The sequence below is a fragment of the Pan troglodytes genome, chromosome 14, assembly GCF_028858775.2.
Source record: "Pan troglodytes isolate AG18354 chromosome 14, NHGRI_mPanTro3-v2.0_pri, whole genome shotgun sequence".
NCBI lineage: Eukaryota > Metazoa > Chordata > Mammalia > Primates > Hominidae > Pan > Pan troglodytes.
In genome coordinates, this window is record NC_072412.2 from 52,591,509 (window position 1) to 52,611,952 (window position 20,444).

Consider the following 20,444-nt stretch of genomic DNA (forward strand, 5'->3'; position numbering starts at 1 on the left):
AAGAGTTGACACATAGACACCCTGCCAAATATAGCTGTAAAAGTGACCTTTGCTGGGATGTCTGTCTGAGCCATGTATTTGTAGGTCTTTGAGTGCTCATGGTGACGACGGTGTGTCTGTCATGTTCCTGGATGTAGGACATGTCTGTTGGTCATTTTAGTACCTCTTTGCAACATTTTGTTTCTGTTTCTGATTCAGAGTTTGCTTCTTGAATGCAATACTGGTCCAGTCATTTCTTAGTAACAGTGAAGGGGTTGATAGATATGTTAACAAGGGCAAGTGACCTAAGTTCTTTAAGCCTCAGTTTTGTTGTCTGTATAATGGGCATTATGATGCCCATATCACAGTCATTTTACATCAACCAGACGTCAATCTCTCTCTCATCCTCAAATCTCTGTCTTTTTCTTCCTCTTTCTGCAATAATTCCATGTAACTCTCTCCTTAATCTATGGGCAGTGCTTTATATGTGCATTATTTGAAGTCAGGGAAAAAGATTATTTTCCAAACCTTCTGAGGCTATTGTTACTCCTACGGTGTGTGGGCCCCTGTCTAAAAGTGATTGGAGTCGCCCCAAATCAATGTGTCAAGCACTATTCTAGGGGCTCAATCTTAATCCTACAAAAGAAATACCTGGCCAGTCATCCAGAGATCTGTTTCTCAGTCCCTCTTCCCTTCAAATGGGATTGGCCAAGATACCCCAGGATGACCCCAAAGGCACAAGTCCAGGGGCTTTTCAGGGTCTGTGGTCATCCTCCCATGAAGGGTAGAAGATTAGAGAGTGCCCTGACTGGGGAAGAAATGATTTGGGGCTTGGAGTGCCCTGCCCAGTGTCTCTGCCTGCCTACTCCAGACACCAAAGATTGACTTCAAAAATTTTAAGAGGCCAGGCACCGTGGCTTATGCCTCTAATCCCAGCGCTTTGGGAGGCTGAGGTGGGTGCATCACTTGAGGTCAGGAGTTCGAAACCAGCCTGGCCAACATGATGAAATACTGTCTATACTAAAATACAATAAATAAAGTAGCCGGGCATGGTGGTGGGTACCTGTAATCCCAGCTACTTGGGAGGCTGAGGCAGGAGAATTGCTTGAACCCAGGGGGAGGAGGTTGCAGTGAGCCGAGATCACGCCACTGTACTCTAGCCTGGGCGACAGAATGAGACTCCGTCTCAAAAAAAAAAAAAAAAAAAAATAGACACTATAAATTGTGGGAATTTCTAATTTATGAGCCCTGGGGAAGGAGCCTCTTCTGCCATAGCTGAAGGGCAATTCTATACTGTCTGAATCTGAATCTATGGTAATTTTTAGATTTAAAAATTCTAGCCGTCTGCTTCCATTAGGAATTCAAAAAGCTCCCTGACTGAGGACTGTGCACTTTCAATCTGAACTCTCTCTATTCATTAACTGTACATCTGATATAAGTTACATGACAGGTGCTAGGAAATGATCCAAACCTGTACAAATTCATGAAATCCCAGAGAGAGGAAGTAAATGGAATTTCTTCATAACTAACGTAAGACTCAAACAAAGCCTTCTCTGTCCTACAAGGTTTTCCAACTTAGGAAATATATGAGTTTAACAATAGAAGTTCTTGGATTTGTCATGTCAGATCCTCCATGACTTAAATTGTCAACAAGAGGTTTTATGGGGACATTTCTACAGGTACATAAAGCATCAGGCTATTTACAACATAAACAGATGCTGGCACCATCTGTTGGTTGATTGCTTATCACTCACAGAATGACCTGCTCTTTTTTTTCCTCTCTCTCAGTCATTTACTTTTCTGAAATTATCAACCAAAAATTAAAAGAAAAACAACAATATGGCTTGATTAGGTATTTTCCTATTATTCTTTTACCTCTTTCTTTAGGAACTTATGTTTCTTCTCATTTTGCTTTCTATCTTTTCCTCTTCCTTATTCTTGGTGAAATTGGCCATCCATGTTTTTCTATTTATCTGTCTATCAATCAATCAGTTATCTATCCATCTATACTTGAAATAGATTTAAGGGGCCTAAATGCTGTTTTGTTACATGGATATACTGTGCAGTAGTGAAGTCTGCGCTTTTAGAGTAACCATCACCCAAATAATGTACATTGTACCATTAAGTAATTTCTTATCCCTCACTTCCCTACTGCCTTCCCACTCTTCCTAGCACCCAATGTCTATTATTCCACTCTCTGGGTCCATGGGTACACATTGTTTATCTCCCACTTATAAGTGAGAACATGCGGTATTTGAGTTTCTGTTTCTGAGTTATTTAACTTAACATAATTGGCCAGCCATAATGAGAATTTATAACATTTTAGGGTATTTGCTGTTTCCCCAAGTGTCAGCTCTCTTTATACTGGTGAATTGAAATACTATCATCTTAACCTTCAACCCGTTAAAAAGCCCACAAAATCATTATTTCTATATATAGTGGGGTTGATTTTTGGCTTCCTTGGATTTTGGCTTTTACCTCAAAATTCTCTCTGATTTGGTGTTTTTGGAGTTGAGGCAGAAGTCTCAATTCCAACATGGCTTACAAAGGTTGGCAATGAGACTGAATGACAATATTAAGATATTTGTATAATAAAGTTTATAAAGATCCTCCAATAATAAAATGCCAGCAACATAAAATTTTCCTAAATCTGAATGTTAAAGTCCCACATCAAATTCTTATTCCTTTGTGAGTTAAAAAGTCTAAAATCTATTTTTGAAAAATCATTCTTATAAAGGTCTTATTCTTCCCAGCCTACCACGGAAGTTCCTGAATATCCGGGGAGAGGCAATTTCTTCTGTATCTCCATCCTAATGATGTGCCTGCTTGGCATTGGTCTGGTTCCTTCAGGACCTCAGAAGCTGTATTGGTTCAATGAATGCTAAATATCCCAGGAGCCTGATCTTTTAAGAGTTCAAAGAGTTCGTGGGACACATATGGTTAGCCCAGCACTGATTATACCCATGAAATTAAGAAGCTTGTCCCTTGTCCCTAAAGCAGTTGTCCCAGGTGTTAGTGTGATCTCAGGACCTAGTACTTAGTCTTATCCAAGACTATAGGAGAAGTTCAACAGTGCAGCAAGAAGGAGGAGCTCCCACCTCAGGATGTGTCCGTGTTTTCCAGTTGTCTGCCAGTTGCCGGTTGTCTGACCTGTGAATAGAAGCTCAACTGAGAGTACTCTCCAGTCTTCCAACTAGCTGTTTGCCTGAAGCTGATAATGGATGATGATAGTAACTCAGATAAAGCTCCCAATAAATCTTCATTATCCTCATATCATTTGTTAATGTCTTGATGTGTGCCAGGAGCTTCTCTGAGTGCCTTACGTATGCAAAGTTGTGTAATAATTATCATTACCCCAATACATAGCACCTTTCTTCTCAAACAATTTTAAGGAATTTGAGAAATAAAACCAAAGGTAAAGATTAAGCCCAAAATATCATCTTTATTGAAAAAAAAAGAGACTAGTTTAGAGGAATGAACCTTAGTATAAAAATTGAGTGGACCTCCTTCCTGAATTCTGGAATTGGGCTGACACAGCAACCCAGTTCCAGGGGTGTGGCATGAGGCAGACCTCTTCCCTTTGGGCAAGTACTTGCAAATTAAAGCTTGGAGGATGTGTCAAGCACTTGTGTTCCCTAGAGGAGGGGATTATGGGATGGAGCTGAGTCAAGCGTGTCCTGCTCTTCTGAAATTAACCTAGTCACACTGATGGCTTCACTCCCTGAGGTGAAGTAAGGAAATGGAGTTATGCTAATTGAGCTCTCTTTATAAGACAGATGCATCAGGAATGGGCATGAAACATTCTCCATAGTATGATAAGTAAAAATTTTGGAAGTTTTTCTTTTATAATGCTTTTGTTTTGAATTATGTAAGTAATGTGGGCAATCATTGTGAAGTCTTATTGAGGGTCTTTTAGCAAGACAGTGACATGATGACTTCTCTTAGAAAGGTAATTTTGGCAGCTGTGGTGAAGATTTGAAAGGAGACACTGGAGCTGGAACAGCAATTTCAGAGTCTCTGAGAGGCCAGGTGTAATGGTTCACACTTGTAATCCCAGCACTTTGGGAGGTCAAGGTGGGAGGATTGCTTGTGGCTAGGAGCTTAAGGCTACCCTGAGCAACAGAGCAGCAAGACCCCGTCTCTACCAAAAAAAAAAAAAAAAAAAATTTCTGGACATGATGGCATGCCTGTGGTCCCAGCTAATTGGGAAGCTGAGTGGGAGGATCTTGAGCTGAAGAGTTCATGTTGCAGTGAGCTATGATTATGCCACTGTACTCCAGCCTGACTCTGTCTCAAAAAAAAAAAAAAAAGAAAGAAGGAAAAGAAAAGAACAAAGAATGTTGCATGAAAGATATGAGTAGGACAGTGGCCGTTGGGAGAATGAGAATACAGATGTGAGAATTTTTATACCACTGAGAGTGCTAACTTGGCAGTAATAATCAGTTGTAGTAGAGAACTACTAATGGGATAGGCCAAAGTGGTTCTGAGATTTAGGACAGACATTAGGAGCGTGTATGCTTTGGTCCCAGAACCATAATATTCTCTTACGTGAAGACTCACTTTTAGTGAAGATAGAAATTATCCCTGTGAGGGGTGGGGTGGGGTTGTCTTGTTTTTATTCTATAGATGGGAAAACTGAACCATACTATAGTTGCCTTTTCTGTTAAAATTCACAGTTGGATTCTAGCACTATTATGTAGAGTTTATCCAGTGCTTTCTCATTTTTCTAGAGTATTTTCTACACAGAAGGGGACATGTTGCCTGCATTAAAATATTTCACTCTACTGGTTAAGTTGCTTTCATTGGAGGAGGTAGGGCTAGGATTTAATGTGGAAAAACCTGACTCATAGCCAACTGTATGCATAGACCTTGCTCAAACTTCTTCCTAGGAATCATCCCTTTTTATTAAGCCCAAAAGTGACTCAGAGACCCTTGGTGGTTACAGGAAAAAATACTTTAAATTTAGGAAAAATGAAATAGGATGATCCTCCCAACTCTAACTATGGCATCTCCTCTCCTCCCCTCTGCCCAGCCATTCTGGGATTTTCCACTGAAGAAAAGAAGCAGGGAGAAGAGTAGTCTAAAGTCATCTATAGTGTAACAGAAGTGAATTCATTCATTCATTCATTCACTCATTCATTCACCAAATAGGTGCCTTCTATGTATCAGACAGTGCTTTAGACATTGGGATGTATCAATGATCAAAACAAAGCTCCCCATTCTGATAAAACTTATGTTCTAGTAGGGAGAAACAGCAGGTTGCTAAGAATGGTTCTTGATTTATGCAAAAAGCCACAATCTGCAAACCTTGTCTTAAATTGTTTTTAAGATTAAAAATGAAAAAGTGGAATATTAATTTTTAAAATTACTTTTATTTTCATTTAAGATGGGGGTCTCACTGTGTTTGTGGCCAAGCCTGGTCTTGAACTCCTGAAGGGCTCAAGCGATTCTCCTGCCTCAGCCTCCGAAGTAGTTGGGATTACATGCATGCACCACTGTGCCCAGGCTAACACTAATATTGAAGAACATTATTCTTTTAGATTGATCCCTTTAAATTGTAAGGTGACATTATCTTTTAGCCACCTAGGGGGACACATCCTTTTAGAAAATTCTTGTGTTTTGTTACAAACATATCCCCAGCAGTAACTTCGGAGAGAAAAGATGGTGAGAGAAGTATTTCCTCTTTTTTACCCTGTGGCTTTTATCCCTCCTCAGGAGATAAAACTAAATAATAAATGCCAGATAGTGGATACAATTCTAATAGTTTTGTTGTTTTTGTCACTGCTCTGAGTTACAGAAGATCACAGTGCTTTTCTGGACCATCTAAATTCCAGCACCTAAACTTTTATAGTGCAAAGTCTCTAGATTTCAATCACAGATGTGAAATGTTTTCAGTCCTGCTCTTCAGTTAAACTCTCAGAAACACAGACAGTTCCTGACTTAAAATGGCTCAATTTATGGTTTTTTGACTTTACAGTGATACTCATAAAACCATCCTGTTTTTCATTTTCAGCATGGTATTCAATAAACTACATAAGATATTCAATACTTTATTATAAGATAGGCTTTGTGTTAGATGATTTAGTCCAACTGTAGGCTAACGTAAGTATTCTGAGCACTTTTAAGGTAGGTTAGGCTAAGCTGTAGTGTTCAGGAGGTTGGATGATTTTCATATATTTCCAAATTACAAAATTTTCAACTTAGAATGGGATTATTGGAGCGTAACCTCATTGTAAGTTGAGGAACATCTGTAATGAAAGATGGGCAGGTGCAGGTAGGACAGCATCTGGAATTCTTGCTTTTCTTGTTAGTTCTCTCCTATACGTGGATGGAGATAGTCAAAAGAAGTGTTCAGGTACTGCCGCATTAGTTAACCAATGAAACTAACTTATCTTGCAGAATTTGACGTTAATTATAAGCTAGTTAAGGCTTATTGGAGGTCTCTTTTAACAGGAGCTTGGTGTTATCTTTTTGGTCTGCACTATCCATTCAATTTGCCTATTTGCCTGAAGGTGGGGATAGGGGATGATGGTAATAACTCTGATAAGGCTCCTGATAAGTCATCCTTAATATCACGATAGCCCTGATTGAATCCTTAATGCATACCAGGGACTTTTCTGAGAGCCTTACATATACAAACTTGAGTAATAAATATTACCTCTCTTTTAAAGATGAGAAAATGTAACAATAGTTAAACAAATTATTAAAGATCACCAAATTAAAAGCTGAAGGAGCCAGGATTTTTGGACATGGGGTCTAGGTACAGAGTCCATTCTCCTAACATCTATATTACATGGCAACTTGCTGAAAATTCAAAATCAGTATTAGAAATTATAATATTTTTAAATATATAAATTGGTAGTGTAGTGGGGACACAAATTTGTTCACATTTCACTCAAATTTTCAGAGGAGTAGTTTATTTTTTAATTAACAGATCTTCTGCCTTTTGTAGTGAGAAATATTTTTAGTTTGATATACTTAGAAGGATGCAATAATTTAAATAGTATCTTTTCTTATATTAACAGTTTGGAAAAAAACTGATAATCTCAGAATCTTCTTTCTTTCCCTGCTTCTTTCAAGGCATCTGGGGATATGGGTAAGGGATATAGTTTAAGAAATCTCATGACGGACTTATTTCTGTTCTGGTGAACAAACTTGCAATAGACTTTTGCTTTCACCCTAAAAAAAACAAAACAATCTGAATAAGTTACATAATTATAATTTAAAAATATTAAAAAGCCAAGGGCACAAAGAAACCTAAATAAATTGGACTTCAGAAAGTGGCAAACCCTTCATGAGAAAGAATCGATTCATCCTGACTGAGACAGAGGGAGGAGGAGGAGGGATCTGCCATACAGAAGATAAGAAAAAACAGACTAATTTTAACAAAATTTTAACAGCTGTGTGTGGGCTGGTGTGACAGATTAGAATCCAGAAAAGCCCCAGATTCAGATGAGACTGAACTACCGCCCCCTCCAACCCCACTCTTTCTCATTGGTCTTCACTGAGTGCTGTGAGTAGGTCCTCAAAACTGGGGACAGGGAGAGTTGAAAACAATACTGTGAGGTACATCAGAATTTCAGGGAATCTGCAGAATGACCATAAAGAAGGCAACACCTAGGTACATCATAGACCAACTGCTAGAAACCAAACATAAAATGCAGATTTTAAAAGCAGCTATGAGGGAGAAAATACTTTGCATACAGAGGAATAATTGCTAGTGACCAGAAAGAACACACATCAAAAGAAAAATTATACCTTTTACATACTGAAAAAACATCCTCTGTCAGCCTAAAATATTATATTCAGTGAAGTAATATTCAAATATGAAACTTAAAGTATTCATAGACAGGCAAAAGCTGAAAGAATTCATCTCTAGCACACCTGCATTATAAAAAGTGCAAAAGAACTATTTCAGACTGATGGGAAATGATTTCACATGGACAAGTTGGAATCCCAGATCTGCAGGAAGGAATGAAAAGAACCAGAAAAAGTAAATACCTGGGTAATATAATGAAACTATGTTTTAATAACTCCCTTTTATATACATACACAAATAAGTTTATTTTAAAAACTATTATTTAGGAAAAATAGGGTATTGAGGAGTTTATAACATATATAGAAGTAAAACATAAAACAAGATAGCACGAAGTGTGACAGAAGATAAATGGAATACTGTTGTAAGGTTACATTTTATATAAAGTTATATAATTTATTTGCAGGAAGACTATATAATTAAATTCTTATCTAAACATTATTATTTGAAATTAGACTATATAAATAGGCTGTAATATCCAGAACGAATTTGTAAGATGCCATGAAAGAAGTGCTTAGAGGGCAAGTTATAGCAATTAAATATTTATTTTGGAAACTCCATAAGACTAAAGCCTAAGATCAATGGTCTAAGCTTCTACCTTAAGAAATTAAAAACAACGGGCAAACTAAACCCACGCTAAATTCAAATGAAACAAAAAAAATAAGAGCAAAAATCAATGAAATAGAAAAGAGACAAACAATAGAGAAAACCTACATAGTCAAAGTTGAATATTAAAGATTAGTAAAATTAACAAAACTGGAAAAAATAAAGCATAAGAAAAATACAAATTATCAATATTAAAACTGAAAGAGATATTACTACAGATTTTACTAATGTTAAAAAAGAGAATATTTTGAGCAACTTTGTACCAATAAATTTGACAACGTAGATTAAAAAGGACAAATTCTTAAAAAACATGAATTACCAAAAACTGTCAAAAGAATAAATAGAAAAATCTTCAAAATTTCTGTATCATTTAAGAAATTAAATGTGTAATCAATAACCATTCTACAAAGAAAACTCCGGGCTCAGATGGTATTATTAGTGAATTCTATCCAACTGTGAATGAAGAAACATGCTAATGAGAAAATAAGTAGAAGAAAACACTTCCCAACTCATTTTGCAAAACAAGCATAATGCAGATAATAAAAATCTGTCAAAAACAATATACCAAAAAAAGAAACCAATATCTTGCATGAATATACACAAATATCTTTAACAAAATATTAGCAAATTAAATCTAACAGTATTTTTAAAATACAGTAAATAATAATCAAATGGGTTGATTCCAAGAAAGCAAGGCTGATTTTACATTAAAAAAGAAGTCAATGTAAATACCACATTAAAAGAATAAATGAGAAAAATAATAGTTATCTCAACAGATGCAGCAAAAGCATTTGACAAAATTCAATACCTCTGAGCACACTGGGAATTGAAAAAAATTTCTGCAATCTGATAAAGGGCATCCACAAAACAAAATAAAACAAAAGCACTAAAACCTAACATCACACTTAATTGACAGAACACTAAATTCATTCTTGTGTCTAAGCACAGACAAGAGTGTCAGCTTTCCCCATTTAACATTATATTGCAGGCAAGAAAAATAAAAAGTGTAAAGATTGGAAAAGATAAAGTAGGGGACATAATTGCATACATAGAAAACGCTATGGGATTAAATCCTCTAAAACTCTGCTAGAACTAATTAGTAAATTTAGCACAGTGAACATGTTAAACTTTTTTATTCATGGGAAGCATGTGTACATAGTAAACACTATGAATGAACAAAAATCCTATTAGAACTAATAAGTGAATGTTAGCAGAGTCATAAAATACAAGGTTAATATGGAAAAAATCAATTTGAAAATGACAATAATACAATTCACAATAGTACCCAAAGATATTAAATAGCTAGGAATATATTTATGACAGATGTGTAAGGCCTTCACATGGTACTTAGAAAACACTGCTTCAGCAGGCCGGACACAGTGGCTGACACCTGTAATCCCAGCACTTTGGGAGGCCAAGATGGGTAGATCATCTGAGGTCAGGAGTTCGAGACCAGCCTGGGTAACATGGTGAAATCCCGTCTCTACTAAAAATGCAAAAATTATCCAGGCATGATGGCCTGTGTCTCTAATCCCAGCTACTCGTAGGAGGCTGAGGCGGGAGAATTGCTTAAACCCGGGAGGAGGAGGTTGCAGTGAGCTGAGACTGTGCCACTTCACTCCAGCCTGGGTGACAGAGCAAGACTCTGTCTCAAAAACAAAACAAACAAACACTGCTGAGAAAAATAAGTACAAAATAAATGGAAAACTATTCCATATTTATAAATTGAGTTGACTCAATATTATTCAAACATCCATTCTTCCTAAGCTAATGTATAGATTCAATGCAATCCCTTTCAGAATTCTAACAGTATTTTTCTGAGTCTTGTAAAATGTGACTTTAAAGTTTATACAAAAATACAAAGAACATAGAATACCAACACAATTTTGAATAAAGAACAAAATTGAAGGGCTTACACCATTTGATGTCACAACCTACTATATAGTAATCAAGTCAATGCAGAGCTGGGCTCAGGGTAGTTAGTATACCAATGAAATAGAATAGAAACTCCAGAACTAGGCCGACACATATGCAGTCAATTAATTCTTCATATGAAGTCGATTGATTCTTTATCAAAGTGCCCCATTCAATGGTGAAAGAAAAATCATTTCAATAAATGTTGCTGAAACAACTGAACATCTGCATAGAAAAAAATCGCCTTCTATTTTATTCCACACATAAAAATTATGATAGACCTAAACACAATCCTCTAATCATAAAACTTCTAGAAGAAAGTATAGGAGAATATCTTTGCAACTTTGGGGTAGGGAGAAATTGCTTGGATTGGAAGCAAAAAGCACTAAGCATATTTTAAAATTTGATAAATTCTATCAAACACCCCCAGACTCTAGGGGAAGCCACTTCCGGGTTCTTCTCTGCCACCCCCTACTCTGCATCATGTGAACTGCAGTAACTTATTCTCAAACGCTTTAAACACAGAGATCCTCTCAGCAGCTGTGGGCCTGCCTATTGTCCCTGCCTACCATGGAGTGGGGTGAACAGGCACTGCCTACCAAGGGCAAGTCGAAAGCTCTGAGGGAGAGAAAGAGAGGAGCAGGAGAGAATGGAGAGGGAGAGACTATAAATTTGGAAAATACAGAAAAAGATGAAACTTTCATTAAAATGATGCTATTATGAAAATGAACAGAAAAGCCACAGACTAAGAAAATTTTGGAGCACACATCTGATGAAGGACTTGATTCCAGAATCTATAATAAACTATTACAAAGTGCCCCAAAGAGATGAACATTCCAGTTAAAAATGGGAAAAATGCTTGAGCAGATACTTCACAAAAGGAATATATGAATGGCCCATAAACACGAAAAAAGGTAAGACATACAGTTATCAGGGAATGCAAATTAAAATCACAATAAGAAACCATTGCACACATATTAGAATGGTTACAATAAAAAAAGACCAAGTGGTGAAGATGAAGAGTAACTAGTATGTAAAATGGTATAGGCACTGTGAAAAACTATGTTTATGAACTCAGCAATTCCAGTCTTAGGTATTTAAGAGAATGAATACATGTGTTCACAAAAGACTTGTACAATAATGTTTATAGCAGTTTTATTCATAACCTCAAATCAGAAACCACGTGCATGTCTATCAGCAGGAGAATGGGTAACTAAACTATGGTCTCTTTACACAATGGAATACTCCTCAGTAATGAAATGAATTACTGAAACACACAATATCATGGATGAACCTTAAAAACATTGTTAAGCAAAAACAGACCCCACTCATAAATACTGTTATGATTCCCATTTATATGAGATACAAAATTAGACAAAATATTAATCTATTGTGATAGAAAATAGAAAGTGGTTTATGGAAGGTGGGTGCAGGAATTGACTGGAAGAGGGACACAGGATAACTTTTTGGGATGTTGTAAATACTTTTGTTTCAGGTAGTTGATGTATAGGTATATACAATACTTAAAAGTTATCAAACAGAATACCTAAGATCTATGCAATTTACCTTTGGTTAATTAAACTTCAATTAGAGAAAGATATATGAAAAGGAAAAGAATCATCTCAATGGATGATCACATAGGGTATGGTAGGAAAGAAAGGAAAAACCATAGAAAATAGATGATATGGAAGAGAAAGGTTATTGCAAGGGAAGAAAGGATAAGATGAAGTTTTAAAATTTAAATCTTATTTTCTAATTTTCTAGGTTTCATTAAAATTGTAGTATGAATACATTTTCTGGAAATTCTAGTCCACAGGTTGACCACTGTCTCCTCCTCATCTTTCCTTTATTCGCTATGATGGGTGTAGCTCACAGAACAGTGGTAGGGGTGCCAACTTCTGGGGCCAAATCTATTTCCAAATTCAAACACCAAAAATGTTTGTGAATTGAGACTGTTTTGTGATTCATCCAACTTCAATTTTACCAATTCCATCAAGGGAAATATTAGTTCATTCTGGATGTAGGTTTGAGTTTCTGTTGGGGGCTAATTTACTTACAGAATGAATATACTTTGCTCCTTATCTTGCACATGCATAGTCTGCGATAATGTAAAGTTGTAGGATAGGAACTGAAGCCATAGCTGGAAAAAAAAAAAAACAGATTGGTTCATTATATAGCTCATTTAAACTTTAAAAGGGCAAATAAAAAATACCGTATCAGCGGAAGGAGATGGGGAGGAGAAAGATGAAGAGGAGGATGGAAGAAAAGGCAAAAGAAAGGGAGAAAGGAAAGAAAGAAGGAAGAGATGGAGAAAGAGAAGGAAACAAAAGAAGCGTCCTGGTAGGTGGATGGTGATGGAGTCCTTGTGTTCCCAGACCAAACTGAGGGTCAGGCTGCTATTTCTTTTGGCCCAATAATAAGATGCAGATGAACAGGGGAGGAAGACAGTTTTTATTTCTGCAACCGGTTACAGGGAGAAGGCCTGGAAATTATCACCAGACCAACTCAAAATTACAAAGTTTTCCAGTTTTCTAACCTATATGTCTACATGTAAGCGTGCATTCATCTAAAGACATAAGTGATTAACTTCTTTTAATCTGTAACTAAAGTGTGAGTCCTGAAGACCTTCCTCTGGGGCTTCAGTAAATTTACTAAATCTAAATGGTCTCAGTTGCTGGGGTGATTAGCCTTATCTTGTCTCTTGCTAGATCATGAAGGTTTGGGAAGTTCCTTCAGACCCCCAGTAAACTTGTTTGTGGAGGCCTGGGAAGTTTCTTCAGGCCCCCAATAAAACTTGTTTAATCCTAAATGGGTCCTGTTAAGAATTCCTTCATTATTTTGTCATGCTTTAAGGCCCAGGAAAGGCCTAGGCAAAGTTCTTGGTGGGCTTTTGTTATATCCCAGACTTTGTATAAGGGCTTTGACTTTCAATATTTAACTTAACCACTCAGTTAAGTTAACTGAAACAGTTGTTATGGAGGCCTGTGTTAGTGAGACCTGGCCTGCCACACTTGAACTGACACGATGTCCTCTGGATCTTTACTGGACTCTTCAGATGAATGCCAGATCTGGGCTTATCTTGAATTGGTGACCTTTGGACACTGGTTCTACTTGGCTTTGTAGTGGTGTGACTCTGCAAAGCACGTTTTTCTTTTTTTAATAGGGGCACTAGAAGAAGACTGGAAGGCAGGAGAAGGGACTTACTCTTTCCTGCTTGTCTCGTGTCCTTGCCACAGTGCCCCAGGACTGGCCTCTAAACTGAGCAGTGGTAGGTAGTTCTGGTTGTGAGTTTCTTTCCACACTTCCAGAACCAGCCGTATCAGCACCACTTCCCCGAGGTCAGGATCCTAGCTCCTGAGTTCCTCTCTGAGTTTCTAGTTCTAATCACTCCAGAGTTTCCCCTTTATTCTCCCAGCCCTATGGGGGCAGCTGCTTCCCACAGTTAATATCTTTGTGTGGCCTCTGTGTTTGTTCCCCCTTTGCCTTCTTAGATCTTTAATACCCATTCAGCCAACTCATCTCTGTTAATATCTCTCTGTTTTAACAATGGTATAGTTTATCTTCCTGACTTGATCTGGCTGAAAATTTGCATATACGTAAAAGCATTAGAGAAAATCACATTCATAGATTTGAAAATGTGAAAATCATTTTAATATAGTAAAGCTATAGATGAAATTTGATTTACCAGAGTTCCTTTTGGTGACAGCATTTTGGGGAAAGAAATATACTCTAAAGTCTATTTGGCATGATAGGTTAAGTCCTGAAGCAAATTTTGATGCTGTAGTTTGCTGATAAACTTTATTTTAATAAAGATCACTGCTGTTGATGAGAAGTCATTTTGTTCGATGGTGACTCTGATGGATTTGCATGTGCATGAGGAGAATAGTTCTGTATATCAGAGGAGGAAGAAGGGAGGAGTGGCCTTACTAAAGAGTCTTGGGAGGGAAGAGGAAGAAGGAGAAACACCTAGATGGCAACTAGGTGGCAAGTGACCTAGAAGCATAGAAACATCTAATGATAAATTTTGAGCTATTAGTTGAGGGATGTCTGTGTGACATCCTTCCAAATCTTCTCAATGAAATTTCTAATGAAGTATATGTGGCCATCTATTGCTTGTGTTTCAGAGTACTTTTTTGTGAGGAAACATCCAGAGTTAAACTCAACATCTAAATTTGCGGGGAGGCTGAACTGGAGAAAATTGACAACTCAGTTGTTCTAGTCTAGAGCTCTGGCTGAAGCAATGGCCAATGCTTGGACTGTGGATTTAATGACATAGTATTGATCCCAACTCTACCACTTATTAATTGTGTGGGTTGGGATATGTTGCCCAACCTCTGTGAGCCTCATTATTTTTTCTAATCTGTAAGATGGGATAATAATAATAATAATACCAATTTCATATGGTAGCTGTGTCACATAAAAGAAATGCATGTACCATAAAGTGCTTGTTATAGTGCCTGACATATAATAAGTGCTCAAAAATATTATTCTGTATATAGTATTTTGAGCCCAACTTAAATGTCATTTCTTCAGTAAAGCCTTCTGTCACCTCCCTTCCCCAGTCTCTGATCAGAATACTTGAGTCTTTGATTCATTCACTATCTATTACAGATCTTCGTCACACTAAATTATAATTGCTGTTTATCTAACTGTTTTTCCTATAGACCCTGAGCCTCCTGTGGTCAAAATTCATGTATTTGTTTCCTTAACACCTACAATTAGTTCCTGTAATATAATGGAAAGGCTAAAGACTGTTTAGTGAGTGGGTGAATTTTGAAGATTTGTTTCCTAGGAAAGTTTCTGAAAAAATAACCTTTACATAGTCAAAGACTTGTTGATGACATCACACAGAAAGTAAGGAACCTCTTCTCCTTTAGTGAGGAGTAGCATGGATGTGCTCCACTGCTTTACATTCCCTCCCAAATTCAGGGTAAGATGAGGAAATCTGGGAAGCTTCACGAAGCACGTGGCTATTGAAATAATTGCTACAAGATGAGAACTCTGATATCAGCATGGATACATATGGAATTCCAGGCAGTGACAACATTTAAGGCATGGAAAGGTAAAATTAGATGAGGTAGGTTGAAGATTGATAAGTAAATGGCTGTGATGGGATGTGATATGGTTTGGCTCTGTGTCCCCACCCAAATCTCACATTGAATTGTAATAATCAATGTCAAGGGTGGACCAGGTTGAAGTAATTGAGTCATCGGGGCAGTTTCCCCCGTGCTGTTCTTGTGATAGTGAGTGAGTTCTCACAATATCTGATGGTTTTATAAACGCCTGGCATTTCCCCTGCTGGCACTCATTCTCTCTCCTGCCGTCCTGTGAAAAGGTGCCTTCTGCCATGATTGTAAGTTTCCTGTGGCCTCCCTAGCCATGTGGAACTGTGAGTCAATTAAACTTCTTTTGTTATAAATTACCCATTCATGGGTATTTCTTCATAGAACTGTGAGAACAGACTAATACAGAGTGACAGTGCGGAAGTGTCATTATCATGGAAGATAGTGCTAGGAGTATAAGGAGGCACCATATTCTGGAAAATTTTGAATGCCCATCCAAGATGTTTGAATTTTATTTTCCATGTTTCAGGGAGTTGCTGATTGCTTTTCAACAGGTCCATGCCATGATATGAAGTGTTTCAAAAAGACCACGTTGGGAGCAGTGTGTGGAATTGATCAGAAAACGGACAGAAAGAAAGGAGTTCATTCTCTGCCACAGGGGATAAGGAAGGAGGGCAGGAGCTGAAGCAGTAGCAAGGAGAGTGGAAAGGCCAGGGTGCATGCCTTCAAAACTAAAGAGGTTGAGATGGCAGGATTTGGAGGGGTTACAGAGAGGTACAAAGTGAAGATGACAGATTTTGGGTATGAGAAACTGGGAGGAGGATGGCACTTTGAGTAATAATAGGGAACACAGAAGGAAAAATAAAGAGGAGAGTAGCTTTTCCTTCGGATATATTGCTCTTGTGCCATCAGTCATATACATACATGGTGAGGTCTTGCAAATTGTGGAAATGATTGAGTGTTAATCTGGCCATTTCACTTGGAGAACATGTACACTGATGGTTGAAACTGTGAGAATGGGTGACTGAAAATGGTGATGTTGGAACTTTTGTAAATAAAATCGAAAGTTTTTTAATTAGATGAGAAAGCATGGAGAAATTTCTTGGGAAGAATTATTTCTGGATGACATCATCAGTGGGTTTTTTTTTCCTGTAAGATGGAAGGAAAGGTTGGTTGGTTCAATTTCCTGTGCATATTGAGACATAGTTTTCATTTTTCTATCCTGTCCATGCAATAAAAGTTTTCATTAAGTAGCATTACTATCATCTTGATATTAAGTAGGAGAGAAGAGAAAGATACTTGTATTTGTTTTGGGATTTGAGAGAGAAAAAAGATATTGTAGAAAAACTGGGATTGGAGGGAATGTCTTAGAGGATGAGCCAGAACTACCTCTAAGTATTTATCAAAATAACTGTCAAACATAATTCTTTATTATTATTATTATTATTATACTTTAAGTTTTAGGGTACATGTGCACAATGTGCAGGTTAGTTACATATGTATACATGTGCCGTGTTGGTGTGCTGCACCCATTAACTCGTCATTTAGCATTAGTTATATCTCCTAATGCTATCCCTCCCCCCTCCCCCCAATCCACAACAGTCCCCAGAGTGTGATGTTCCCCTTCCTGTGTCCATGTGTTCTCATTGTTCAATTCCCATCTGTGAGTGAGAACATGTGGTGTTTGGTTTTTTGTCCTTGCGGCAGTTTACTGAGAATGATGATTTCCAATTTCATCCATGTCCCTACAAAGGACATGAACTCATCATTTTTTATGGCTGCATAGTATTCTATGGTGTATATGTGCCACATTTTCTTAATCCAGTCTATCATTGTTGGACATTTGGGTTGGTTCCAAATCTTTGCTATTGTGAATAGTGCTGCAATAAACATATGTGTGCATGTGTCTTTATAGCAGCATGATTTATAATCCTTTGGGTATATACCCAGTAATGGGATGGCTGGGTCAAACGGTATTTCTAGTTCTAGATCCCTGAGGAATCGCCACACTGACTTTCACAATGGTTGAACGAGTTTACAGTCCCACCAACAGTGTAAAAGTGTTCCTATTTCTCCACATCCTCTCCAGCACCTGTTGTTTCCTGACTTTTTAATGATTGCCATTCTAACTGGTGTGAGATGGTATCTCATTGTGGTTTTGATTTGCATTTCTCTGATAGCCAGTGATGATGAGCAATTTTTCATGTGTCTGTTGGCTGCATAAATGTCTTCTTTTGAGAAGTGTCTGTTCATATTCTTTGCCCACTTTTTGATGGGGTTGTTTGTTTTTTCCTTGTAAATTTGTTTGAGTTCATTGTAGATTCTGGGTATTAGCCCTTTGTCAGATGAGTAGGTTGCAAAAATTTTCTCCCATTGCGTAGGTTGCCTGTTCACTCTGATGGTAGTTTGTTTTGCTGTGCAGAAGCTCTTTAGTTTAATTAGATCCCATTTGTCAATTTTGGCTTTTGTTGCCATTGCTTTTGGTGTTTTAGACATGAAGTCCTTGCCCATGCCTATGTCCTGAATGGTAATGCCTAGGTTTTCTTCTAGGGTTTTTATGGTTTTAGGTCTAACATTTAAGTCTTTAATCCATCTTGAATTAATTTTTGTATAAGATGTAAGGAAGGGATCTAGTTTCAGTTTTCTACATATGGCTAGCCAGTTTTCCCAGCACCACTTATTAAATAGGGAATCCTTTCCCCATTGCTTGTTTTTCTCAGGTTTGTCAAAGATCAGATAGTTGTAGATATGCGGCATTATTTCTGAGGGCTCTGTTCTGTTCCATTGGTCTGTATCTCTGTTTTGGTACCAGTACCATGCTGTTTTGGTTACTGTAGCCTTGTAGTATAGTTTGAAGTCAGGTAGTGTGATGCCTCCAGCTTTGTTCTTTTGGCTTAGGATTGACTTGGCGATGCGGGCTCTTTTTTGGTTCCATATGAACTTTAAAGTAGTTTTTCCAATTCTGTGAAGAAAGTCATTGGTAGCTTGATGGGGATGGCATTGAATCTGTAAATTACCTTGGGCAGTATGGCCATTTTCATGATATTGATTCTTCCTACCCATGAGCATGGAATGTTCTTCCATTTGTTTGTATCCTCTTTTATTTCATTGAGCAGTGGTTTGTAGTTCTCCTTGAAGAGGTCCTTCACGTCCCTTGTCAGTTGAATTCCTAGGTATTTTATTCTCTTTGAAGCAATTGTGAATGGGAGTTCACTCATGATTTGGCTCTCTGTTTGTCTGTTATTGGTGTATAAGAATGCTTGTGATTTTCGTACATTGATTTTGTATCCTGAGACTTTGCTGAAGTTGCTTATCAGCTTAAGGAGATTTTGGGCTGAGACAATGGGGTTTTCTAGATATACAATCATGTCATCTGCAAACAGGGACAATTTGACTTCCTCTTTTCCTAATTGAATACCCTTTATTTCCTTCTCCTGCCTAATTGCCCTGGCCAGATAATTCTTTAATCCTGTGCAAAACCACCTTGTTTTCCTACAAAATGGCAGGAAAACATTTGTTTTTCTACAAAATGGTCACTGAACCATACTGTTTTCTCCAGGCAAACAATGAGTAAAAATTTGTCATTGTTTTCACTGTTGATGCTGATCCACAGGAGATACTTTGCATGACATTAGCAAGTCCCTGAGTATTTGTATTGGTTTCTTGATTCTTCCACACTCATTGATGTTTTCAAAGCCTGAAGTGCTGGAAGACAGTTGAACAGCTGTTGTCTTCAAAATAATCTTACTGTTGTTCCTTTCACTCTGAGCTCTTGATTTCCTCACATGAATGTTTAAAAGGAAAGAGGTTCCCTTTCCTTCATAATTAAAAATTAGTAGGTATGACAGATACAACCTAAGGTGGCCTCCAATGAGTCATGCTTTTGTATAATTCCCTCCCCTTGAGTACAGATGGAACCTGTGACCTGCTTTTTAACCAATAGAATATGGCAAAGGCGATGGGAGGTCACTCCCATAATTATGTGATATTATGTAAAACTCCACCTAAAGCAGGCTGGAGAACACTTCCTTTGCTGGCCTTGAAGAAGCAAATAGCCATTGTGTGAACTGCCTAAGGGGAGGACCACATTTCAGGGAACTGCAGCTGGCCTCCAGGAGCTAAGGGCCTCAGTCCTACAACCACAAGTAACTGAACCCTTCCAACAAACACAGAAGCCTGGAAGAACAATCAAAAGTTTCAGATGGGAATGTAGCCTGGCTGGCAATTTGATTGTAGCCTTGGAAGACCAGAGGAGAGGATCCAGTTAAGCCATGCCTGGATTCTCAACATACAGAAATTGTGAGATAAAACATGTGTTGTTTAAAGCTGCTAGGTCTATGGTGATTTGTTATGCAGCAATTGAAAACTAATGCAGTAGGAAAAGTACTGGTTTAGTGGTCAAGGCCCCCAGGTAAAATCCTCCAGTGTGTAACCAACTAGAGAATGAATCTGAAATATTTCTGTTATTTTAAAAAATAAGTGAAGTGTCCCATAGCTTATCACTTCGATCAGCATTACATGGGGAACAATGAGTTGCTTCTGGTTGTACCTGCCCTACCATGAGAGATGGGCGACTCATTGAAAGGAAACAAAAAGGTAGATGGGTCCTCTTCTTCTGTGTGTGTCTGATATTCTTGGCTGGCCTGAGATTCAACATGTATTTCCCCAGGCCTTCTCACATTCTGTTTCCAATAATGGGATCTTTTTATTTAGTGCCTGCAGATGGAGTAGCATTAAATGAGGAAGGGCATCAGTCCCTCCTTCAACTCTTTTTCACCTTTCCCTCCATTTCTTTTAATTTCTCAGAACTTTAACATGCTTGGTTGTTGTATTCTAAGAACAGTCAGTGCTAATTGGTGGAATAAACATTAACTGCAGAACAGAAGCTCCACTACTCATGAACATTCATTATATCTAATTATAGTGATGATCATAAAGCTATGGGCCAGGACCAAAGCAGGTCACCTCTACCACCACTAACAGATGTCATTGGTTGCTTGGGAAGTGTCACTATGGAGCTGGGAATAAATGGCCTCATAAACATTCTGATTTGCCTGTTGGATTTA

The 20,444-nt window shown here is 37.8% G+C and overlaps 1 long non-coding RNA gene across 1 annotated transcript in view; it reads left to right on the forward strand.

Moving 5' to 3' along the window:
- Positions 1-20,444, forward strand: part of LOC104001829 (uncharacterized) — a 287,875-nt gene that overhangs the window by 152,769 nt on the left and 114,662 nt on the right. The window lies entirely within an intron of this gene.